Consider the following 15,459-nt stretch of genomic DNA (forward strand, 5'->3'; position numbering starts at 1 on the left):
CTAGGGCAAAGAATGAACCTGCACACATAAGACAATTCCAATAAAGATATTTTCTAAACTTAACCAAACATTGCTCCTCCCTCCTCAACCTGAAACTACAGGGTAAATTCATTCAAATACAACCATTATAAAATCATTTTAGAAGACCCTTGACAACAGTAAAATTGACCTCATTATTTCAGTGTACTCACACATTTTGTTCACAGGCTTAGGACATAAGGACTCAAAACCACCTCTGATGCTTTCTGACAGATTGGAGATGAACTGGATTCCACAGGGGTGCACACTCCAAGGACATCTAGAAGCCAAATGACAAAAAATTAATATCTCCAGATTCTGTCTGTGCAGAATCAGGAGCAACTCTGAGATTTTTAAACTCTGAGTGTACCATCAAGGGAGTCAAGTCCATTTTTTGTTAAGCTTTGTTATGTTCCAAGATTTCATCAAAAATAGCACTGTATTCTGAAACCAGTTTTTCTGTATCAAAAACTTAACTCTGTTATTGTTTATATTAGTCTCAGTTTTCATTTCAAGAGGGACAGAATTTCAGACAGCGTATTGGCTTTTTATGAAAATTTATTCAAACATTTCATGAATTTTATAACTAGAACTTTAATTCATTCACAGAAAGAATATCATAAGACCATATAACATAATAGTTAAGAAGACCAGCTTTGAAGAGTTGGTATCAGTTGAGTTGGAGTCTGGTTTTTAAAGGTAAAATGAGACTAACACTAGTATCTATTTCATGATGGGGATGTTAAGATTAAACTTAGCACAGTACCCGACACATAGTGTTTAGAAATGTGAGATTTATTACTTTATTAGTCTCCATTCACTCAAAATTCACACATTCTTAAGAACCATTCTTACCCCCTGTGCAGGTATTCTACTCTTTTTAATTAATGAAAGCAGTTACTGTAGGAGATTGCCCCATAGCCAAAAGGGGAAAGTAGAAAGCTTTAATTGTAAGGCAAAGAACTTTCAACAAGCTCAGAAATTACCTCAAAACTCAAAACCAACATCAAAAGTCAGTAGCAGAGTCCCCAGAAACGAAAACAAAACAGTTGCACAGCAGTATGTAACATCGGGTGAAAGCGGCAAGACCAAGTGTTAGGAGCTGCACTATGTCCTGTCAGTTTCCTCTTCCTCATGCAATGTCACTAGACAGGTATAGTAGACTCTTTAGTTCTGTCTTGGCCTGGGTTTCCTTCAAATCAGAATCAAAGAAAATGCCAATGAGTGAGTAATTTATTTGAATGCAATTCCAGGAAGTATGATTAAGGGATAAGGGAAGTGAAAATAGGAGAAAAAATAAATAAAACGATATATTATCAAGTCAGTGCCATTATTAGCAACTGACTGTTTAATTTAGCAAGACTTTCTGAGAAGCCTTATGAAACTGATTTCAGAACCATGTCTACAAGGGAAGAAAAGGAGAAGCATCCATCCAAAGTTCCCATTCCCCAGAGATCAAGGATCACTCAATGCTGTCACCTCCAATGCAACTCCAAGTTGTTCATACATGAATGTCAAACAAGTTCCCACAGGTGGTCTTATGCCATGTGTGGTAAGGCATTATTAATTTTAATCTACATGAAGTAAATCAAAGCCTGAATGCAAATGATAGCGATAGCCATGGTTGGAATAAGTGTTGAGGATTTAAAATGATGAGCAAAGAGTTCAGCAAACAAAAATCAGCCAATGTTAATACATCACATTAATAGAATAAAGGAAACCAAAGCACATGATCAAGTCAATTGATGCAGGAAAAGGGTTTTATAAAACCCAATACCCTTTAATAATAAATGTATTCAACAAACAAGGAATAGAAGAAAATTTGATGGTAAATAAACAAGATAAAGGACATTTTTGAGAAACACACAGTCAAAATTATACTCAATGATGAAAGATTCAAAGTTTTCCATCTAAGATCAAGAACAAGATTAGAATGTCCACTTTCACCTTTTCTATCCAACGCTGTACTAGAAGCTTTAGCCATAGTAATTTGGCAAGGAAAAAAAAATGGTGTCCAAATTTGAAAGGAAGGAGCAAAATTATTTTTGCTCACAGATGGCATGACCCTACATACAGAAAATCCTAAATAATCTACAAAAAGTCTATTAGAACTAATAAACACGTTCAGCAATAGTTCACTGTAAAGATCAACACACAAAAATCAGTTACAATTCTATATACTAGCAATTAACAATGTGAAAATGAAATTAAGAAAATTATTTTATTCACAATAGCATCCAAAACTGAAATAATTAGGAATCAAGTTAACCAATGAGGTGCAAGTTTTACACTAAAAATTACAAAACATTGTTGAAAGAAGTTAAAGACTTAAATAAATTGAAAAATATCCCATGTTCATGGATTTGAAGACTTAATATTGTTAAGATAGCAATACCACATAAAGCAATCCACAGAGTCAATGAAATCTCTATATAAATCCCAATGACATTTTTTGCAAAAATAAAAAAGCTTGTCCTAAAATTCATATAGAAATAAATTGACCATGAATAGCCAAACCAATCTAGAAAAAGAAAAACAAAGTTGAAGGACTCACACTTCCCGACTTCAAAACTTACTCCAAAGCTATAGTAATCAAAAAAAATGTGGTACCAGCATAAGGATAGACACATAGATCAATGAAATAGAATCTAGAGTCCAGAAATAAACTATGGTTAATTATTTTTTGACAAGGGTGCCAAGACCATTCAGTGGGGTTGGGAGAGGACTTTTCAACAAATGTTGTTGGGTAAATTGTATCCAAATGCAAAAGAATGAATTTAAACCCTTATTTAACACCATATGTAAAACTCAAAATGAATCAAACACCTGAATGTAAGAGCTAAAACACTAAAACTCTTAGAAGAAATATTGGGGTAAATGTTCGTGACCTTGTATTTGGTAATAGATTCCTAGATATTACACCAAAAACACAAGCAGCAAAATAAAAAATAGATAAGTTGGACTTCATCAAAATTAAAAACTTTTGTGCATAGAATAACACCAACACAAAAGTGAAAAGGCAACCTACAGAATAGGAGAAAATATCTTCAAATCATAAAGCTGGTAAACACATACAACACAACACATGCATGTAAATAAATGTTGATAGTAGCACTACTCACAGTAGCCAAAAGGTGGAAACAAACCAAATGTCAGTCAGCTGAAGAATGGGTAAACAAAATATGGCATATGCATAAAATGAAACATTATTCAGCCATAAACATTTTAGAATGAACTACTGATAATGTGACAATGTGGATAAACCTTAAAATTATGCAAAGTGAAAGAAGCCAGATACAGAAGGTCACATTTTATATGATTCTATTTATAAGAAATATCCAGAATAGGTAAATCCATTGACAGAAAGTGGATTAGTGATTCCTGGGCAATAGGGGAATGGGTCCCAGCTGTTTAATGGGAACAGTGTTTCCTTCTGAGGTAATGAAAAAGTTTGGGAATAAGATATAGGTGATAGTTATACAATATTGTGGATTGCCACTGAACTATACAGTTTTAAATGGTTATTTTTATGTTATGTGAATTTCACCACAACTTGTTTAAATGACTCACAAAAACATCTAGACTAGTTCTCAGTCCTCAGACTGCTATAGGTCTAGCTAACTGAAGTCATGTCACAGTCAAAGCAAATAAGTATGCTTCCTGAGTACAAGAGAGATTAATTGAGGGGATATAGAGAGAAGTAAATATGTTGGGAGTTCTAAGTAAATTACCTGAAGCTGCTCCTATCAGCCTAAGGTTTTGCCAAAGGTCAAAGTTAAAAACTTTTTAACTGAGTCACCTTGGGTCAACAGAATTCCTCTGCACTTGTCAGTCTCTCTGTCTGAACCTAAATTATCCATAATATTCATCACTTATTCATGTGCTATTTTAGGATACTGTCTACATTTTCTGGCAGATAAGAAATAATATCTCTAAACAAGCTTATTTAAGCCAATGAACAGGGAGAAAAATCAAAATGGGAAGAGAATAGAGGACAACTTTTGGATCTGAAATTATATAATTATAACTGGAGTTGACTGCACAAAGAGCTGTATTGTTTTCTCAATAAATAAATCAACTTCTGAAAACAGAAATAATGTATAAACTGCATGGAGGATGGCGGATTGTGTAAGTAATATTTAAGAATACAAGCATACTATCACATCTTTCCTCTACACTAACATATCTCATTTATACTCTACTTAATTTATTTACTTTAACAGATAATATTGAGTCCTGCCCAATTTTAAAAGCAGTAATTTTCAACATTTCTCACCATGTCTTCATATGGATCCAAAGTCAGGTAGCTCCAAGACAAGTTAATCAATACCCTTTTTAAGCTAATGAAAAGTTCTTAAAAATTGTAACAATGAAAACAGACATACATAGACACATACACCAACGACAGCTTAGTGGACGTGTGGAATCTCTCTTTTCACTGCCCCTCTCTTCTTTAACCTGCTGCTTGACAAAAATTCCTAGTAAGATTCAAAGGGGAGGTGTGAGTAACATTGCAGATAACCAGGAGTTCTAGAGAAATAACCCATTTCTGGCTAGAAAAGGGAATTGTTAAATCCACAAGTCTCCTAGGATATCTTCATAGACCTCCTGAGTAGAACCCACTCTCTCCCCTTTGACCAAGTCAGAATAAACTTCTAAAGAGATATTCTGTAAGTCTCTTTGATCTTTGTGAGCTTGAAGGCCCCTCCCCCTTTGCACTCACTATATGGTTAATGATCCTCTTCCCCTTTCTTTTGGGAAAAAAATGAAATAAAATTTGCGACCGTCATCCACTGTTCTTAAATGACATAGTAATGTTGGTGTGTCCTTATAACCATGACAGCAAAAGTAGAGAGCATGCCATGTTTGCTAAATATCTACAGGAAGTCTCTATTTATCCAGGAATCACACTTGTTTGCTGTTTTAATATTTGTCTTAGAGAATAGAGAAACTATATAAGGTTGAATGGTAGTCCCCAAAAAGTTATGGCCATGTCCAAATTTCTAGAACTTGTGAATGTTGCCTTATTTGGAAGAAGGATCTTAGTAAATGTGATTAAATTAGGATCTTGAGATGAGATTATCCTGGATTACCAGGGTGGGCCCTGAATCCAGTGACAGGATCCAATTAGTATCCTTATTATACTGAAGAAGAAAAGACATATGAAAGAGAAAGCAATGTGGTGATGGAGACAGAGATTGGAGGTATGTGGTCATAAGCCAAAGATGTCAAGGAATGCCTGGAGCCACCAGAAGCCAGAAGAGTCAAGGAAGAATTCTTCCCCAGAGCTTTTGGAGGGAGCACAGCCGTGCCAGCTGATGCCTTGATTTTGGACTTCTGTCTTCCAGAACTGTGAGATAATAAATTTCCATTGTTTTGTGTCACCAAGTTTGTGGTAATTTGTTACAGCAGCCTAGGAAAATGATACAGGAAACATCCCTTTGTGCCTTAATGAGATGAAAAGTCTGTTGCCCTCATGTCTTCTTCAAGAGGAAATACCCTCCCTTGGAAGCATCTGTCTAGTAGTGACCATAGGACTTGGCTGTAGGTTGATGTAAAACTCCTCTGTGCCTATGCCTGCAACCAACCTTAGCAAGACTAAATGTTATGCAGATCACATTTGAACTCTGAATAACAATGCCTTGTCTGAGAAGGAAAGGACAATAAAAAATATATTTGACTTCTCTCTGCTTTTTATAATGCTGAAACTTCCATCTCACTGTATATTTAAAAATAAAAGTGGGGATAGGTCAAATATGGGGGTCAACTCTCTTTCCCAAGAATGTAAAACAAGAACTAACTTCCTCAACTCCCAGAAGCCACAATTCTACAGACACCAGCAGTCAGTTTTTAGCAATCTTCCCACAAGTCATCAAGTATCACTGTGCTTGGACCCCAGTGGAAGACTCCTTGGAGCTCCTTTTCGGTGGCTGTTTTTATCTAACCAAGTAGCTTATTATAAGAGAAAAATCTATTTATGCCTCTCTCTCAACTGTTGCAGGAAGAGAAGGACACTGTGAGAGAGAGAGAGAGAGAGAGAGAGAGAGAGAGAGAGAGAGAGAGAGAGAGAGAGAGAGTGTGTGTGTGTGTGTGTGTGTGTGTGTGTGTGTGTGTGTAAGTCGTATAGTAAGTGATAACTTGCCAAATATCACAGAGTACACAGAGGACTAGACCAGTATTTTGAACCCATGCTATATGACCATAAATCCTGTATTCTTTCCACTATACTGCAGTCTACAAATGTGGCCACTGGTTAAAAATAAGAGGCAAAAAGAGGTGTATTCATTTTAAATTTAAGATCTAAGAAGAGCTAATAGCTTTTTAAAATTTGGGTCCATGCAACCTGGAAGAAATGGAAAAATTCTTAGAAAAGTACAATCTTCCAAGACTGAATGAGGAAGAAATAGAAAATATGAACAGACCAATCACAAGCACTGAAATTGAAACTGTGATTAAAAATCTTCCAACAAACAAAAGTCCCCCCCAAGACCAGATGGCTTCACAGGTGAATTCTATCAAACATTTAGAGAAGAGTTAACACCTATCCTTCTCAAACTCTTCCAAATTATAGCAGAGAGAGGAACACTCCCAAACTCATTCTACAAGTCCATCATCACCCTGATACCAAAACCAGACAAAGATGTCACAAAAAAAGAAAAGTACAGGCCAATATCACTAATGAACACAGATGCAAAAATCCTCAACAAAATACTAGCAAACAGAATCCAACAGCACATTAAAAGGATCCTACACCATGATCAAGTGGGATTTATCCCAGGAATGCAAGGATTCTTCAATATAGACAAATCAATCAATGTGATATACCATATTAACAAGCTGAAGAATAAAAACCGTATTATCATCTCAACAGATGCAGAAAAGTTTTCAACAAAATTCAACACCCATTTATGATAAAAACTCTCCAGAAAGTGGGCATAGAGGGAACCTACCTCAACATAATAAAGGCCATATATGACAAACCCACAGCTAACATCTTTCTCAATGGTGAAAAACTGAAACCATTTCTTCTAAGATCAGGAACAAGACAAGGGTGTCCACTTTCACCACTATTATTCAACATAGTTTTGGAAGTTGTAGCCATGGCAAGCAGAGACGAAAAAGAAATAAAAGGAATCCAAATCAGAAAAGAAGAAGTAAAACTGTCACTGTTTGCACATGACATGATGCTATACATAGAGAATCCTAAAGATGCTACCAGAAAACTACTAGAGCTAATCAATGAATTTGGTAAAATAGCAGGATACAAAATTAATGAACAGAAATCTCTGGCATTCCTATACACTAACAATGAAAAATCTGAAAGAGAAATTACAGAAGCACTCCCATGTACCACTGTAACAAAAAGAATAAAATACCTAGGAATAAACCTACCTAAGGAGAAAAAATAACTGTATGCAGGAAACTATAAGACACTGATGAAAGAAATCAAAGACGATACAAGTAGATGGAGAGATATACCATGTTCTTGTACTGGAAGAATCAACATTGTGAAAATAACTATACTACCCAAAGCAATCTACAGATTCAATGCAATCCCTATCAAACTACCAATGGCACTTTTCACAGAACTAGAACAAAAAGTTTCACAATTTGTATGGAAACACAAAAGACCCCCGAATAGCCAAAGCAATCTCGAGAAAGAAAAACGGAGTTAGAGGAATCACGCTCCTGGACTTCAGGCAATACTAGAAAGCTACAGTAATCAACACAGTATGGTACTGGCACAAAAAACAGAAATATAGACCAATGGAACAGGATAGAAATCACAGAGATAAACCCACACACATATGGTCACCTTATCTTTGATAAAGGAGGCAAGAATATACAATGGAGAAAAGACAGCCTCTTCAACAAGTGGTGCTGCAAAAATTGGACAGCTACATGTAAAAAAATGAAATTAAAACACTCCCTAACACCATACACAAAAATAAACTCAAAATGGATTAAAGACTTAAATCTAAGTCCAGACACTATAAAACTCTTAGAGGAAAACATAGGCAGAACACTCTATGACATAAGTCATAGCAAGATATTTTTTGACCCACTTCCTGGAGTAATGGAAATAAAGATAAAAATAAACAAATGGGACCTAATGAAACCTAAAAGCTTTTCCACAGCAAAGGAAACCATAAACAAGGCAAAAAAACAACCCTCAGAATGGAAAAAATAATTGCAAATGAAGCAACTGACAAAGGATTAATCTCCAAAATTTACAAGCAGCTCATGCAGCTCCATATCAAAAAAACAAACAACCCAATCCAAAAATGGGTGGAAGACCTACATAGACATTTCTCCAAAGAAGATATACAGAGTGCCAACAAACACATGAAAGGATGCTCAACGTTATTCAACATTAGAGAAATGTAAATCAATACCACAATGAGGCATCACTTCACACCACTCAGAATGGTCATCATGAAAAAATCTACAAATAAATGCTGGAGAGGGTATGGAGAAAAGGGAACCCTCTTGCACTGTTGGTGGGAATGCAGTTAGAAGGGGTCATGTAACTGAGTCAAGGCCAATGGAATGTGGATGGAAATATTATATACCACTTCAAACCGTGGCCCCTAAAGCTGGCTGCACAAGATACTACCCTCTTTTTTTCTATTCACTGCCTGTGAGACAGCAAGGTGAGCTTGTACCTACATGCTGAAGATAGCAGCATTACAGCAGAAGAAGCTTCCAGCTCCCTGAATGACTATATGGCGTAAAAATTTCTGTACTTTTTCATCACGGACCAGGAACAAAGAGTGTCCTCTTTAGTCCTTGGTCACTTCAAAATAGTTTAGCAACCAAATTCTGAAAACTTAATAACCAACATCATGCTATGCTGGTCTGTAAGGAATTAAGATACAAAAGAAATGAGAGTAGAAAGAAGACATAACTCATTTGTCAAAGGAAAAGAAAGTTGAAAGCTGACACTCTTTCTCTGAGGTACAGAATTGTTCTTTTCTAAACTCATGACATATGCAATCCTCCACCACCCCCATCACCATCACATCACTATCAATCCTACCTCTACTCTTTGTCTCAATTACTGGACCATCCTACAATGTTGTTGTTTTTTAACAATTTATGTCCTGCCAGACCCAACTCTCAAATCATCTTTATAGTAAATCTTCTCCATGTAACCTCCACATCCTTTTATTGCTTCCTCTCTGCACCCCCTGGCATCTACACTTACTCCATTCAAGTGAGGCAACTATATGTCACTTATTGGATTCCCCTGTGAATACCACAAAGGCAATAATCCCCGTCTTTGGAATTTCCAACATCCAGCCCAGAACTGTGCCCAGAGTAGGTACTTATAAATATTTATTGAATCCACTCTTAGTAAGTGACTTATTACTATTTAATATAGTATTTGTTTCAAACTTTTATTTTTGTCTTTGCAATAAGATTTCAAGCTGCTTGAAGCCAAGGCTGTATTATGTACCTTTACCCCCCACAAGCCTACTTGTGTGTTGTCATGCATTAAGTAGATAACCAAATAAATATATTAAACAACCATGTGGAATTCACTCTTTACGTTTTTCGAATGCTCAGAGAATTGTTAGAAAATTAAAGTCGATTTGGGGGGAAAAGAAAAATGTACATTCTACAGTTATGTATAACTTTACCTCTAACTCTGAGATATCTTCCTGGGCCATTGGTAGAAATAAAATGTAAGAAATCTTCAGGCTGGGCTTCCCTGGTGGCGTAGTGGTTGGGGGTCCGCCTGCCGATGCAGGGGACGCGGGTTCGTGCCCCCATCCGGGAGGATCCCGCATGCCGCGGAGCGGCTGGGCCCGTGGGCCATGGCCGCTGAGCCTGCGCGTCCGGAGCCTGTGCTCCATAACGGGAGAGGCCACAACGGTGAGAGGCCCGCGTACCGCAAAAAAAAAAAAAAAAAAAAAGAAAACAATAAAAGAACAATTAAAAAAAAAAAAAAAAAGAAATCTTCAGGAACAGGTACAGAAAGAACATTCCTAAAAATGTCCTATTATTTCAGACAAAAAACTTTTAAAAATAGGCCTTCTTTACTTTTATAACGGTTGCATAACTAACCTCCTACCAGAAAGTTATCACCTTATAAATACAATTTTATTTCCCATTATCTCTAACACTAGCCATTTCTCCTTATATTACCCTATATTTTCCTACCACATAAGCATTATCATGCATTAGTAAGGGTATCCCTGTTATGAGAAAAAAAAAAAGTATCTCAAGCTACCTTAGTTTACACTTCTTGAGATCATCAAAATTTCATGTGTTAATTCCTTGCTGCCTTATCTACCTCTGATTTTAATTTGGATTCCTATATAGATATGCCCATAGAAAGGGGTATTCACGGGTAGATGAGTATTTCAGTACACATAACAGTAAATTGTTCATTTACCCTAATAAATTGGCATTCTAAGATATTCATCAGTAACTGTGAAATTTGTTAAACGTGTTTTTGCACAAGGACATCGAGCCACTGGCAACATGCTGACAATGCGAATTAGAGTTAACTGGACAAAGTAACACTACCCAATGTGGAGCATCATGTTGGCCATCCAAGGTTCCTCTTGGGGCTATTGTGTACTTTACATCTCTTAAGCACCTGATAATCTACTGTAGCATATGATTGCTTAGTCATTTCAGGTCTTGTCTGTAAGACAAGATAACATTTAATATTCTTCTCGATCCTGAGAATCCATGGCTCTATGCTGTAAGTGCCTCCCACAGAGACCGTATTTTATTCCTGTTTGTATCCCTTTTATGGGTTGAATGTTTATGTCCCCCTAAAATTCATATATTGAGAACTTAACCCCAAATGTGATGTTTATTAGGAGGTAGGGCTTTGGGGAGGTGATTAGGTCATGAAAGTAGAACACTCATAAATGGGATTACTGCCTTTATAAACAGGACCCCAAAGAGCTCCCTTCCCCCTTCCACCAAGTGAGAACACAGCAAAAGGATGGCTATCTATGAACCAGGAAGTGAGCTGTCATTTGACACCAAATCTGCTGGTATCTTGACCTTGGACCTCTAGAACTATGAGAAATAAATTTCTGTTGTTTATAAGCTACCCAGTCTATGGTATTTTTGTTATAGCAGCCCAAACAGACTATGACAATTTCCTTGCTATCCAACATAGTTCTTGACATGGAAGGTAATCAATATGAACTTGTTGAATAGTTTATTGATTTACCATATGCTTTAAAATTACTGTTTTCCTTTTATCTTAACTAGCTATGAAAAGGGTATGGAGACTAGAGGTGACGGAAAGTGGGTATTAATGCTCAACAGAATAACTACTATGTGTCAAGCATTGAGGTGAATACTGAATCCTAACAACCTTGGAAACGAGGTTCCATTTTACAGCTGAAAATTTTATAGCTCAGAGTAATTATTTGCTCAGAATCACAATGGTAGTAATATAAATATAATTGGCAGGATTTGAATTAAGGGATTGTCTGCTTATCCTACTGTCACCCTCTGCCAGTTCCTCCACAGTTTAACACCAACACCTCACAGAATTCCTGCACAAAGTAGACACTCAGTAAATATTTACTAGATTAATGGCTGCAATGTTGTTCTTTGAGCCAACAGGAATTCTAATAAGCTGGTGATCATGTGGGACTTTACAACTTCTCTTACTTCTCTACACCATCCTCTATATTTCCCCTGAAACTCTGAGACACTTGTTTGGGATGCCCACTCCAGGATTTTTTATTTTAAAACTACATCTATTTAATAGACTTAGAGAGTCAACTTGCACCCCTTCATCTTCTCTGGATTAGGAAAGATAAAGTGGAAAAAAAGAAAGACTTTCAGAAATAATCAAATATGATTTTACTGGAGGCAGAGTCCAGGAAGGCTGGAGAACACCAGGGAGAACGGATCACAGTGACTATGAGGATGAGAAGAGGAATTTGATTTGATTTTCTTTCTTTTCTTAAAATTTTTATTAGAGAATAGTCGATTTAGTTTCAGGTGTACAGCAAAGTGTATCAGTTATACATGTACATATATCCACTCTTTTTAAGATTCTTTTCCCATGTAGGTCATTACAAGAGTGTTGAGTAGAGTTCCCTGTGCTACACATTAGGTCCTTATTAGTTATCTATTTTATGCACAGTGGTGTGTATATGTCGATCCCAATATCCCAATTTATCCCTCCCCCTCCACCCCCCAACCTGGCTTTCCCCCGCTGGTAACCATAAGTTTGTTTTCTACATCTGTGACTCTATTTCTGTTTTGTAAATAAGTTCATTTGTACCATTTTTTTAAGATTCCACATATAAGCAATATCATTATCATACAATTGTATGCAACATACAATTCACGTGTAAGTGGAGTTTTATTTTGAGGAAACTCAAAGAAGAGTACATCAAAATAGCTAACAAAGATAATAAATCAAGGGGCATTCAAAATTTAATAAGAGAAACTAAGTCCCTGCAAAATCCTACTATATAGTTGTCAAACAAATATTTAAGTGGGCTTCAAATTAGTAGCCTGTCTGAGATATTGACCTGACCCAACAAGACCCTGGCCAAAATTTTCTGAACTAAGAGAAATCACCTTAAATGTGTAGCTGAGAGTTTCATCAACACACTTCTCTGAATCTAGAATGTTAGTACTAACTGCAGTTTAAAGAACAAAGTATCAGAAGAGGTTGGAAATGTAAGCATCATTTTGCATTTCACTACTGAATACAAATCAACAAGTTGACAATTTGTAACAACAAAATAAAAACACATCATTTTAATGCTGCTATTTTGGGCATTAAGTATTTTTCATATACATATTTGGTTTACTAATTCCAACTTTCAGTTTCTGCTAAAATATCTTTCATTAAATAATAAAGGTCTTTTATTTACTCATTCTAAAAAATCTTTACTTGTTGAATCTAGCATCACAAGCTACGCACTAAATCCTGCATAATCAGAGTGACCAAGGTAGATACTTGATGAGTCTCTACCTTATGAGAATACATAGTTCCTAAAGAAAGACAAATATTTTTAAAATTATACAAACAATTTCATAATTTCAATTTATGATGGTGTTGGTTATTTTAACATCCTTACTTAGCAATAAATTGATAATCCTACATTGGCCTCCCAACTTTTTTCTGGCCCATGAAGTTCAGAAATTCGGAAACCACTAAAATTAGGATGTAAGGATAGGTCAAGGAACTGGAGTAAAAGGGCATTTGCACATGAGGGAATGAGAGAAATAACATTTAGAAAGCAAGAATGTTATAACCAGAGTAGATATTTTTATGGTTCAAGATCTGAATGGCAGAGCCACTTATGGGCCTAAGTAAATAAGCTGCTGAAGCACACTGGAGATAATTACGATTTGCTGTGGACTTATGTGTCAAAGGTGTTACATGTATTCATCTTTACAACAGAGAGATGGGACATACTATAATTCTCATTCTATGGGTGACAGAAATAAGACATAAAGAGATTAGGAAACTAGCCTAAGGTCACATAGCTAGAAGTGATTTAACTCAGTCTGTATTCAGAATTCAATCTTTCAACTTCCATGCTCTATTGCTGCCAATAAAAAAGATCACTGGAGTAATGGAAACCAAAGTACAGTGAGACTGGGGAAATAGATGGGTCATCAGTATGATGGCTGAAAGAAGATTGTAAACAAGTTGCAAGACCCCCAGTAAAAATCAATATACAGGATGCTTCTGGAGTCTGTTGGCTGCTAGTAAACAATATAAACTAAATACAAATCAGAGCAACACAGAAAACAATGGCATATTTTCCCAGGAGCCAGTGAGGTTAATTTTTTTTCTTTTTCACATCCTAGAAGTAATTAAATTCAGTGGCCTAGAATCCCTGGGAAATATGATTCAAAATGTAATTTTACAGAAATTTGCTTTATGATAATAATCCCGCCTTAGCAAGAAAGTTGTAGACTCATAATTTCACTCTCACTAGCAAATAGAAAAGATTCTCAGTTTTCCACTGCTATCAACAAGCTGGGAGGGACTTTGTTACTTTTGTATATTTTTAAATCTAGCTGCATCACTTTGCTCAATCTATCCTGGGATATGGTATCTAGAATCAATTGGAATGTAGAGTAATGAACACATAAATCACTCTGTAATCATCAAATTGAATAAACATTTATGATTCTTTGATGTCCAAAAGCCCAAGAAAGTTATTTTTAAGATGATGTATCTCTTAATTATTCATTAAACACTGTAATCTTTATTAATAGATGTTATTTAAAAGATATGTGTCTCTTCTCAAGAACTGGTTCAACCCTCATGAAACCACATCCAGCCTTCTTTCTGTTCACCATCATCACATTCCACTTTTACCACATTTCCTATATCAGTCCAACACAGAGAGCAAATTTAGACATTCTCTGAAACAACTGGCCACATTGGAATAATATATAATTTATCATTATTATTTAAATTTTATCTTTAATACTCAGGCTATTGAGGAAATTTACTTTTGTAATTAATTTCTGTTTAATATGCAAAACATATTAATTTCATAATTACAATTTAATAAATATCTCACTGATTTCATCTGTCGATCCCCCCATAGCTGTACATGTATGTAGTTACACGTATTTTTAAAATTATTTTCATGAAAGATAACACATATATATAGAAAAGTCCATAAATGGCTGAACAAATTATTATAAAGCAAAGCCCCATAAAGTAACTCCTAGATCAAGAAACAGAATCTTAATATCACCCTTTGGAAAATTCCTTTTGAAATAATACATCTAGTCAACAAACTTCAATGACTGCTAACCTTACTGAAAGAGCGACAAGTGGATGCTATATTTTTTCTACCAGAAGTAAACAGAATCACCCATGAACTATTCTCTCCCTCTCCCCTCATGGAACTTAAAACAAATCAAGCTTCTAGTTCTAACTTCCAGGTTTATGGAAATACAGGGGACAGAGAAACATATTGAACAACACCAGGGAGATGTATTTAGCAAATATCAAGACTATAGAAAACACTATAGGGCAAATGACTCAGTTTCTTCCAACAACTAAAACAAAAAAGTAAGAAAGGGAAAAGAGAGGGACTGAGCACTTAAAGATGAAAAGGACTCAATTGTAGAGTGACTATATACTTTTTCACCCAAACCCGGATATTTCAGTGAAAAGGGATGCTATTGAAATAGGACTCTTTGGACAATCTAGAACGTCCAGTCTCACCATCAAGAGGCATAACAACCAAACAAAAGACGTGGGTAATTCTGAGACTACTGATTTGAACAAACCAACTGCCTAAAAATTTGAGAATATCAGGAAAATTTAAATACTGATTGGATAACTGATGATGTGAAAAAACTGTTAAGTTTCTTGGTGTGATAATGGTATCGCGAATATGTTTTTAGTACCTTATCTCTTACCAATATGTAAAAATATTTACACATTGAAATATGATGTATGGGATT

At 35.7% G+C, this 15,459-nt stretch overlaps 1 long non-coding RNA gene across 1 annotated transcript in view; it reads right to left on the reverse strand.

Moving 5' to 3' along the window:
- Positions 1-203: 203 nt before the first annotated feature.
- LOC132437343 (uncharacterized) overlaps positions 204-15,459 on the reverse strand; it is a 298,528-nt gene continuing 283,272 nt past the window's right edge. The window contains exon 4 of the long non-coding RNA XR_009522006.1: positions 204-298. This is a non-coding gene — a long non-coding RNA (uncharacterized lncRNA). The remainder of the gene's footprint in view (positions 299-15,459) is intronic.

Source organism: Delphinus delphis, chromosome 14 (genome assembly GCF_949987515.2).
Source record: "Delphinus delphis chromosome 14, mDelDel1.2, whole genome shotgun sequence".
Taxonomy (NCBI): Eukaryota; Metazoa; Chordata; class Mammalia; order Artiodactyla; family Delphinidae; genus Delphinus; species Delphinus delphis.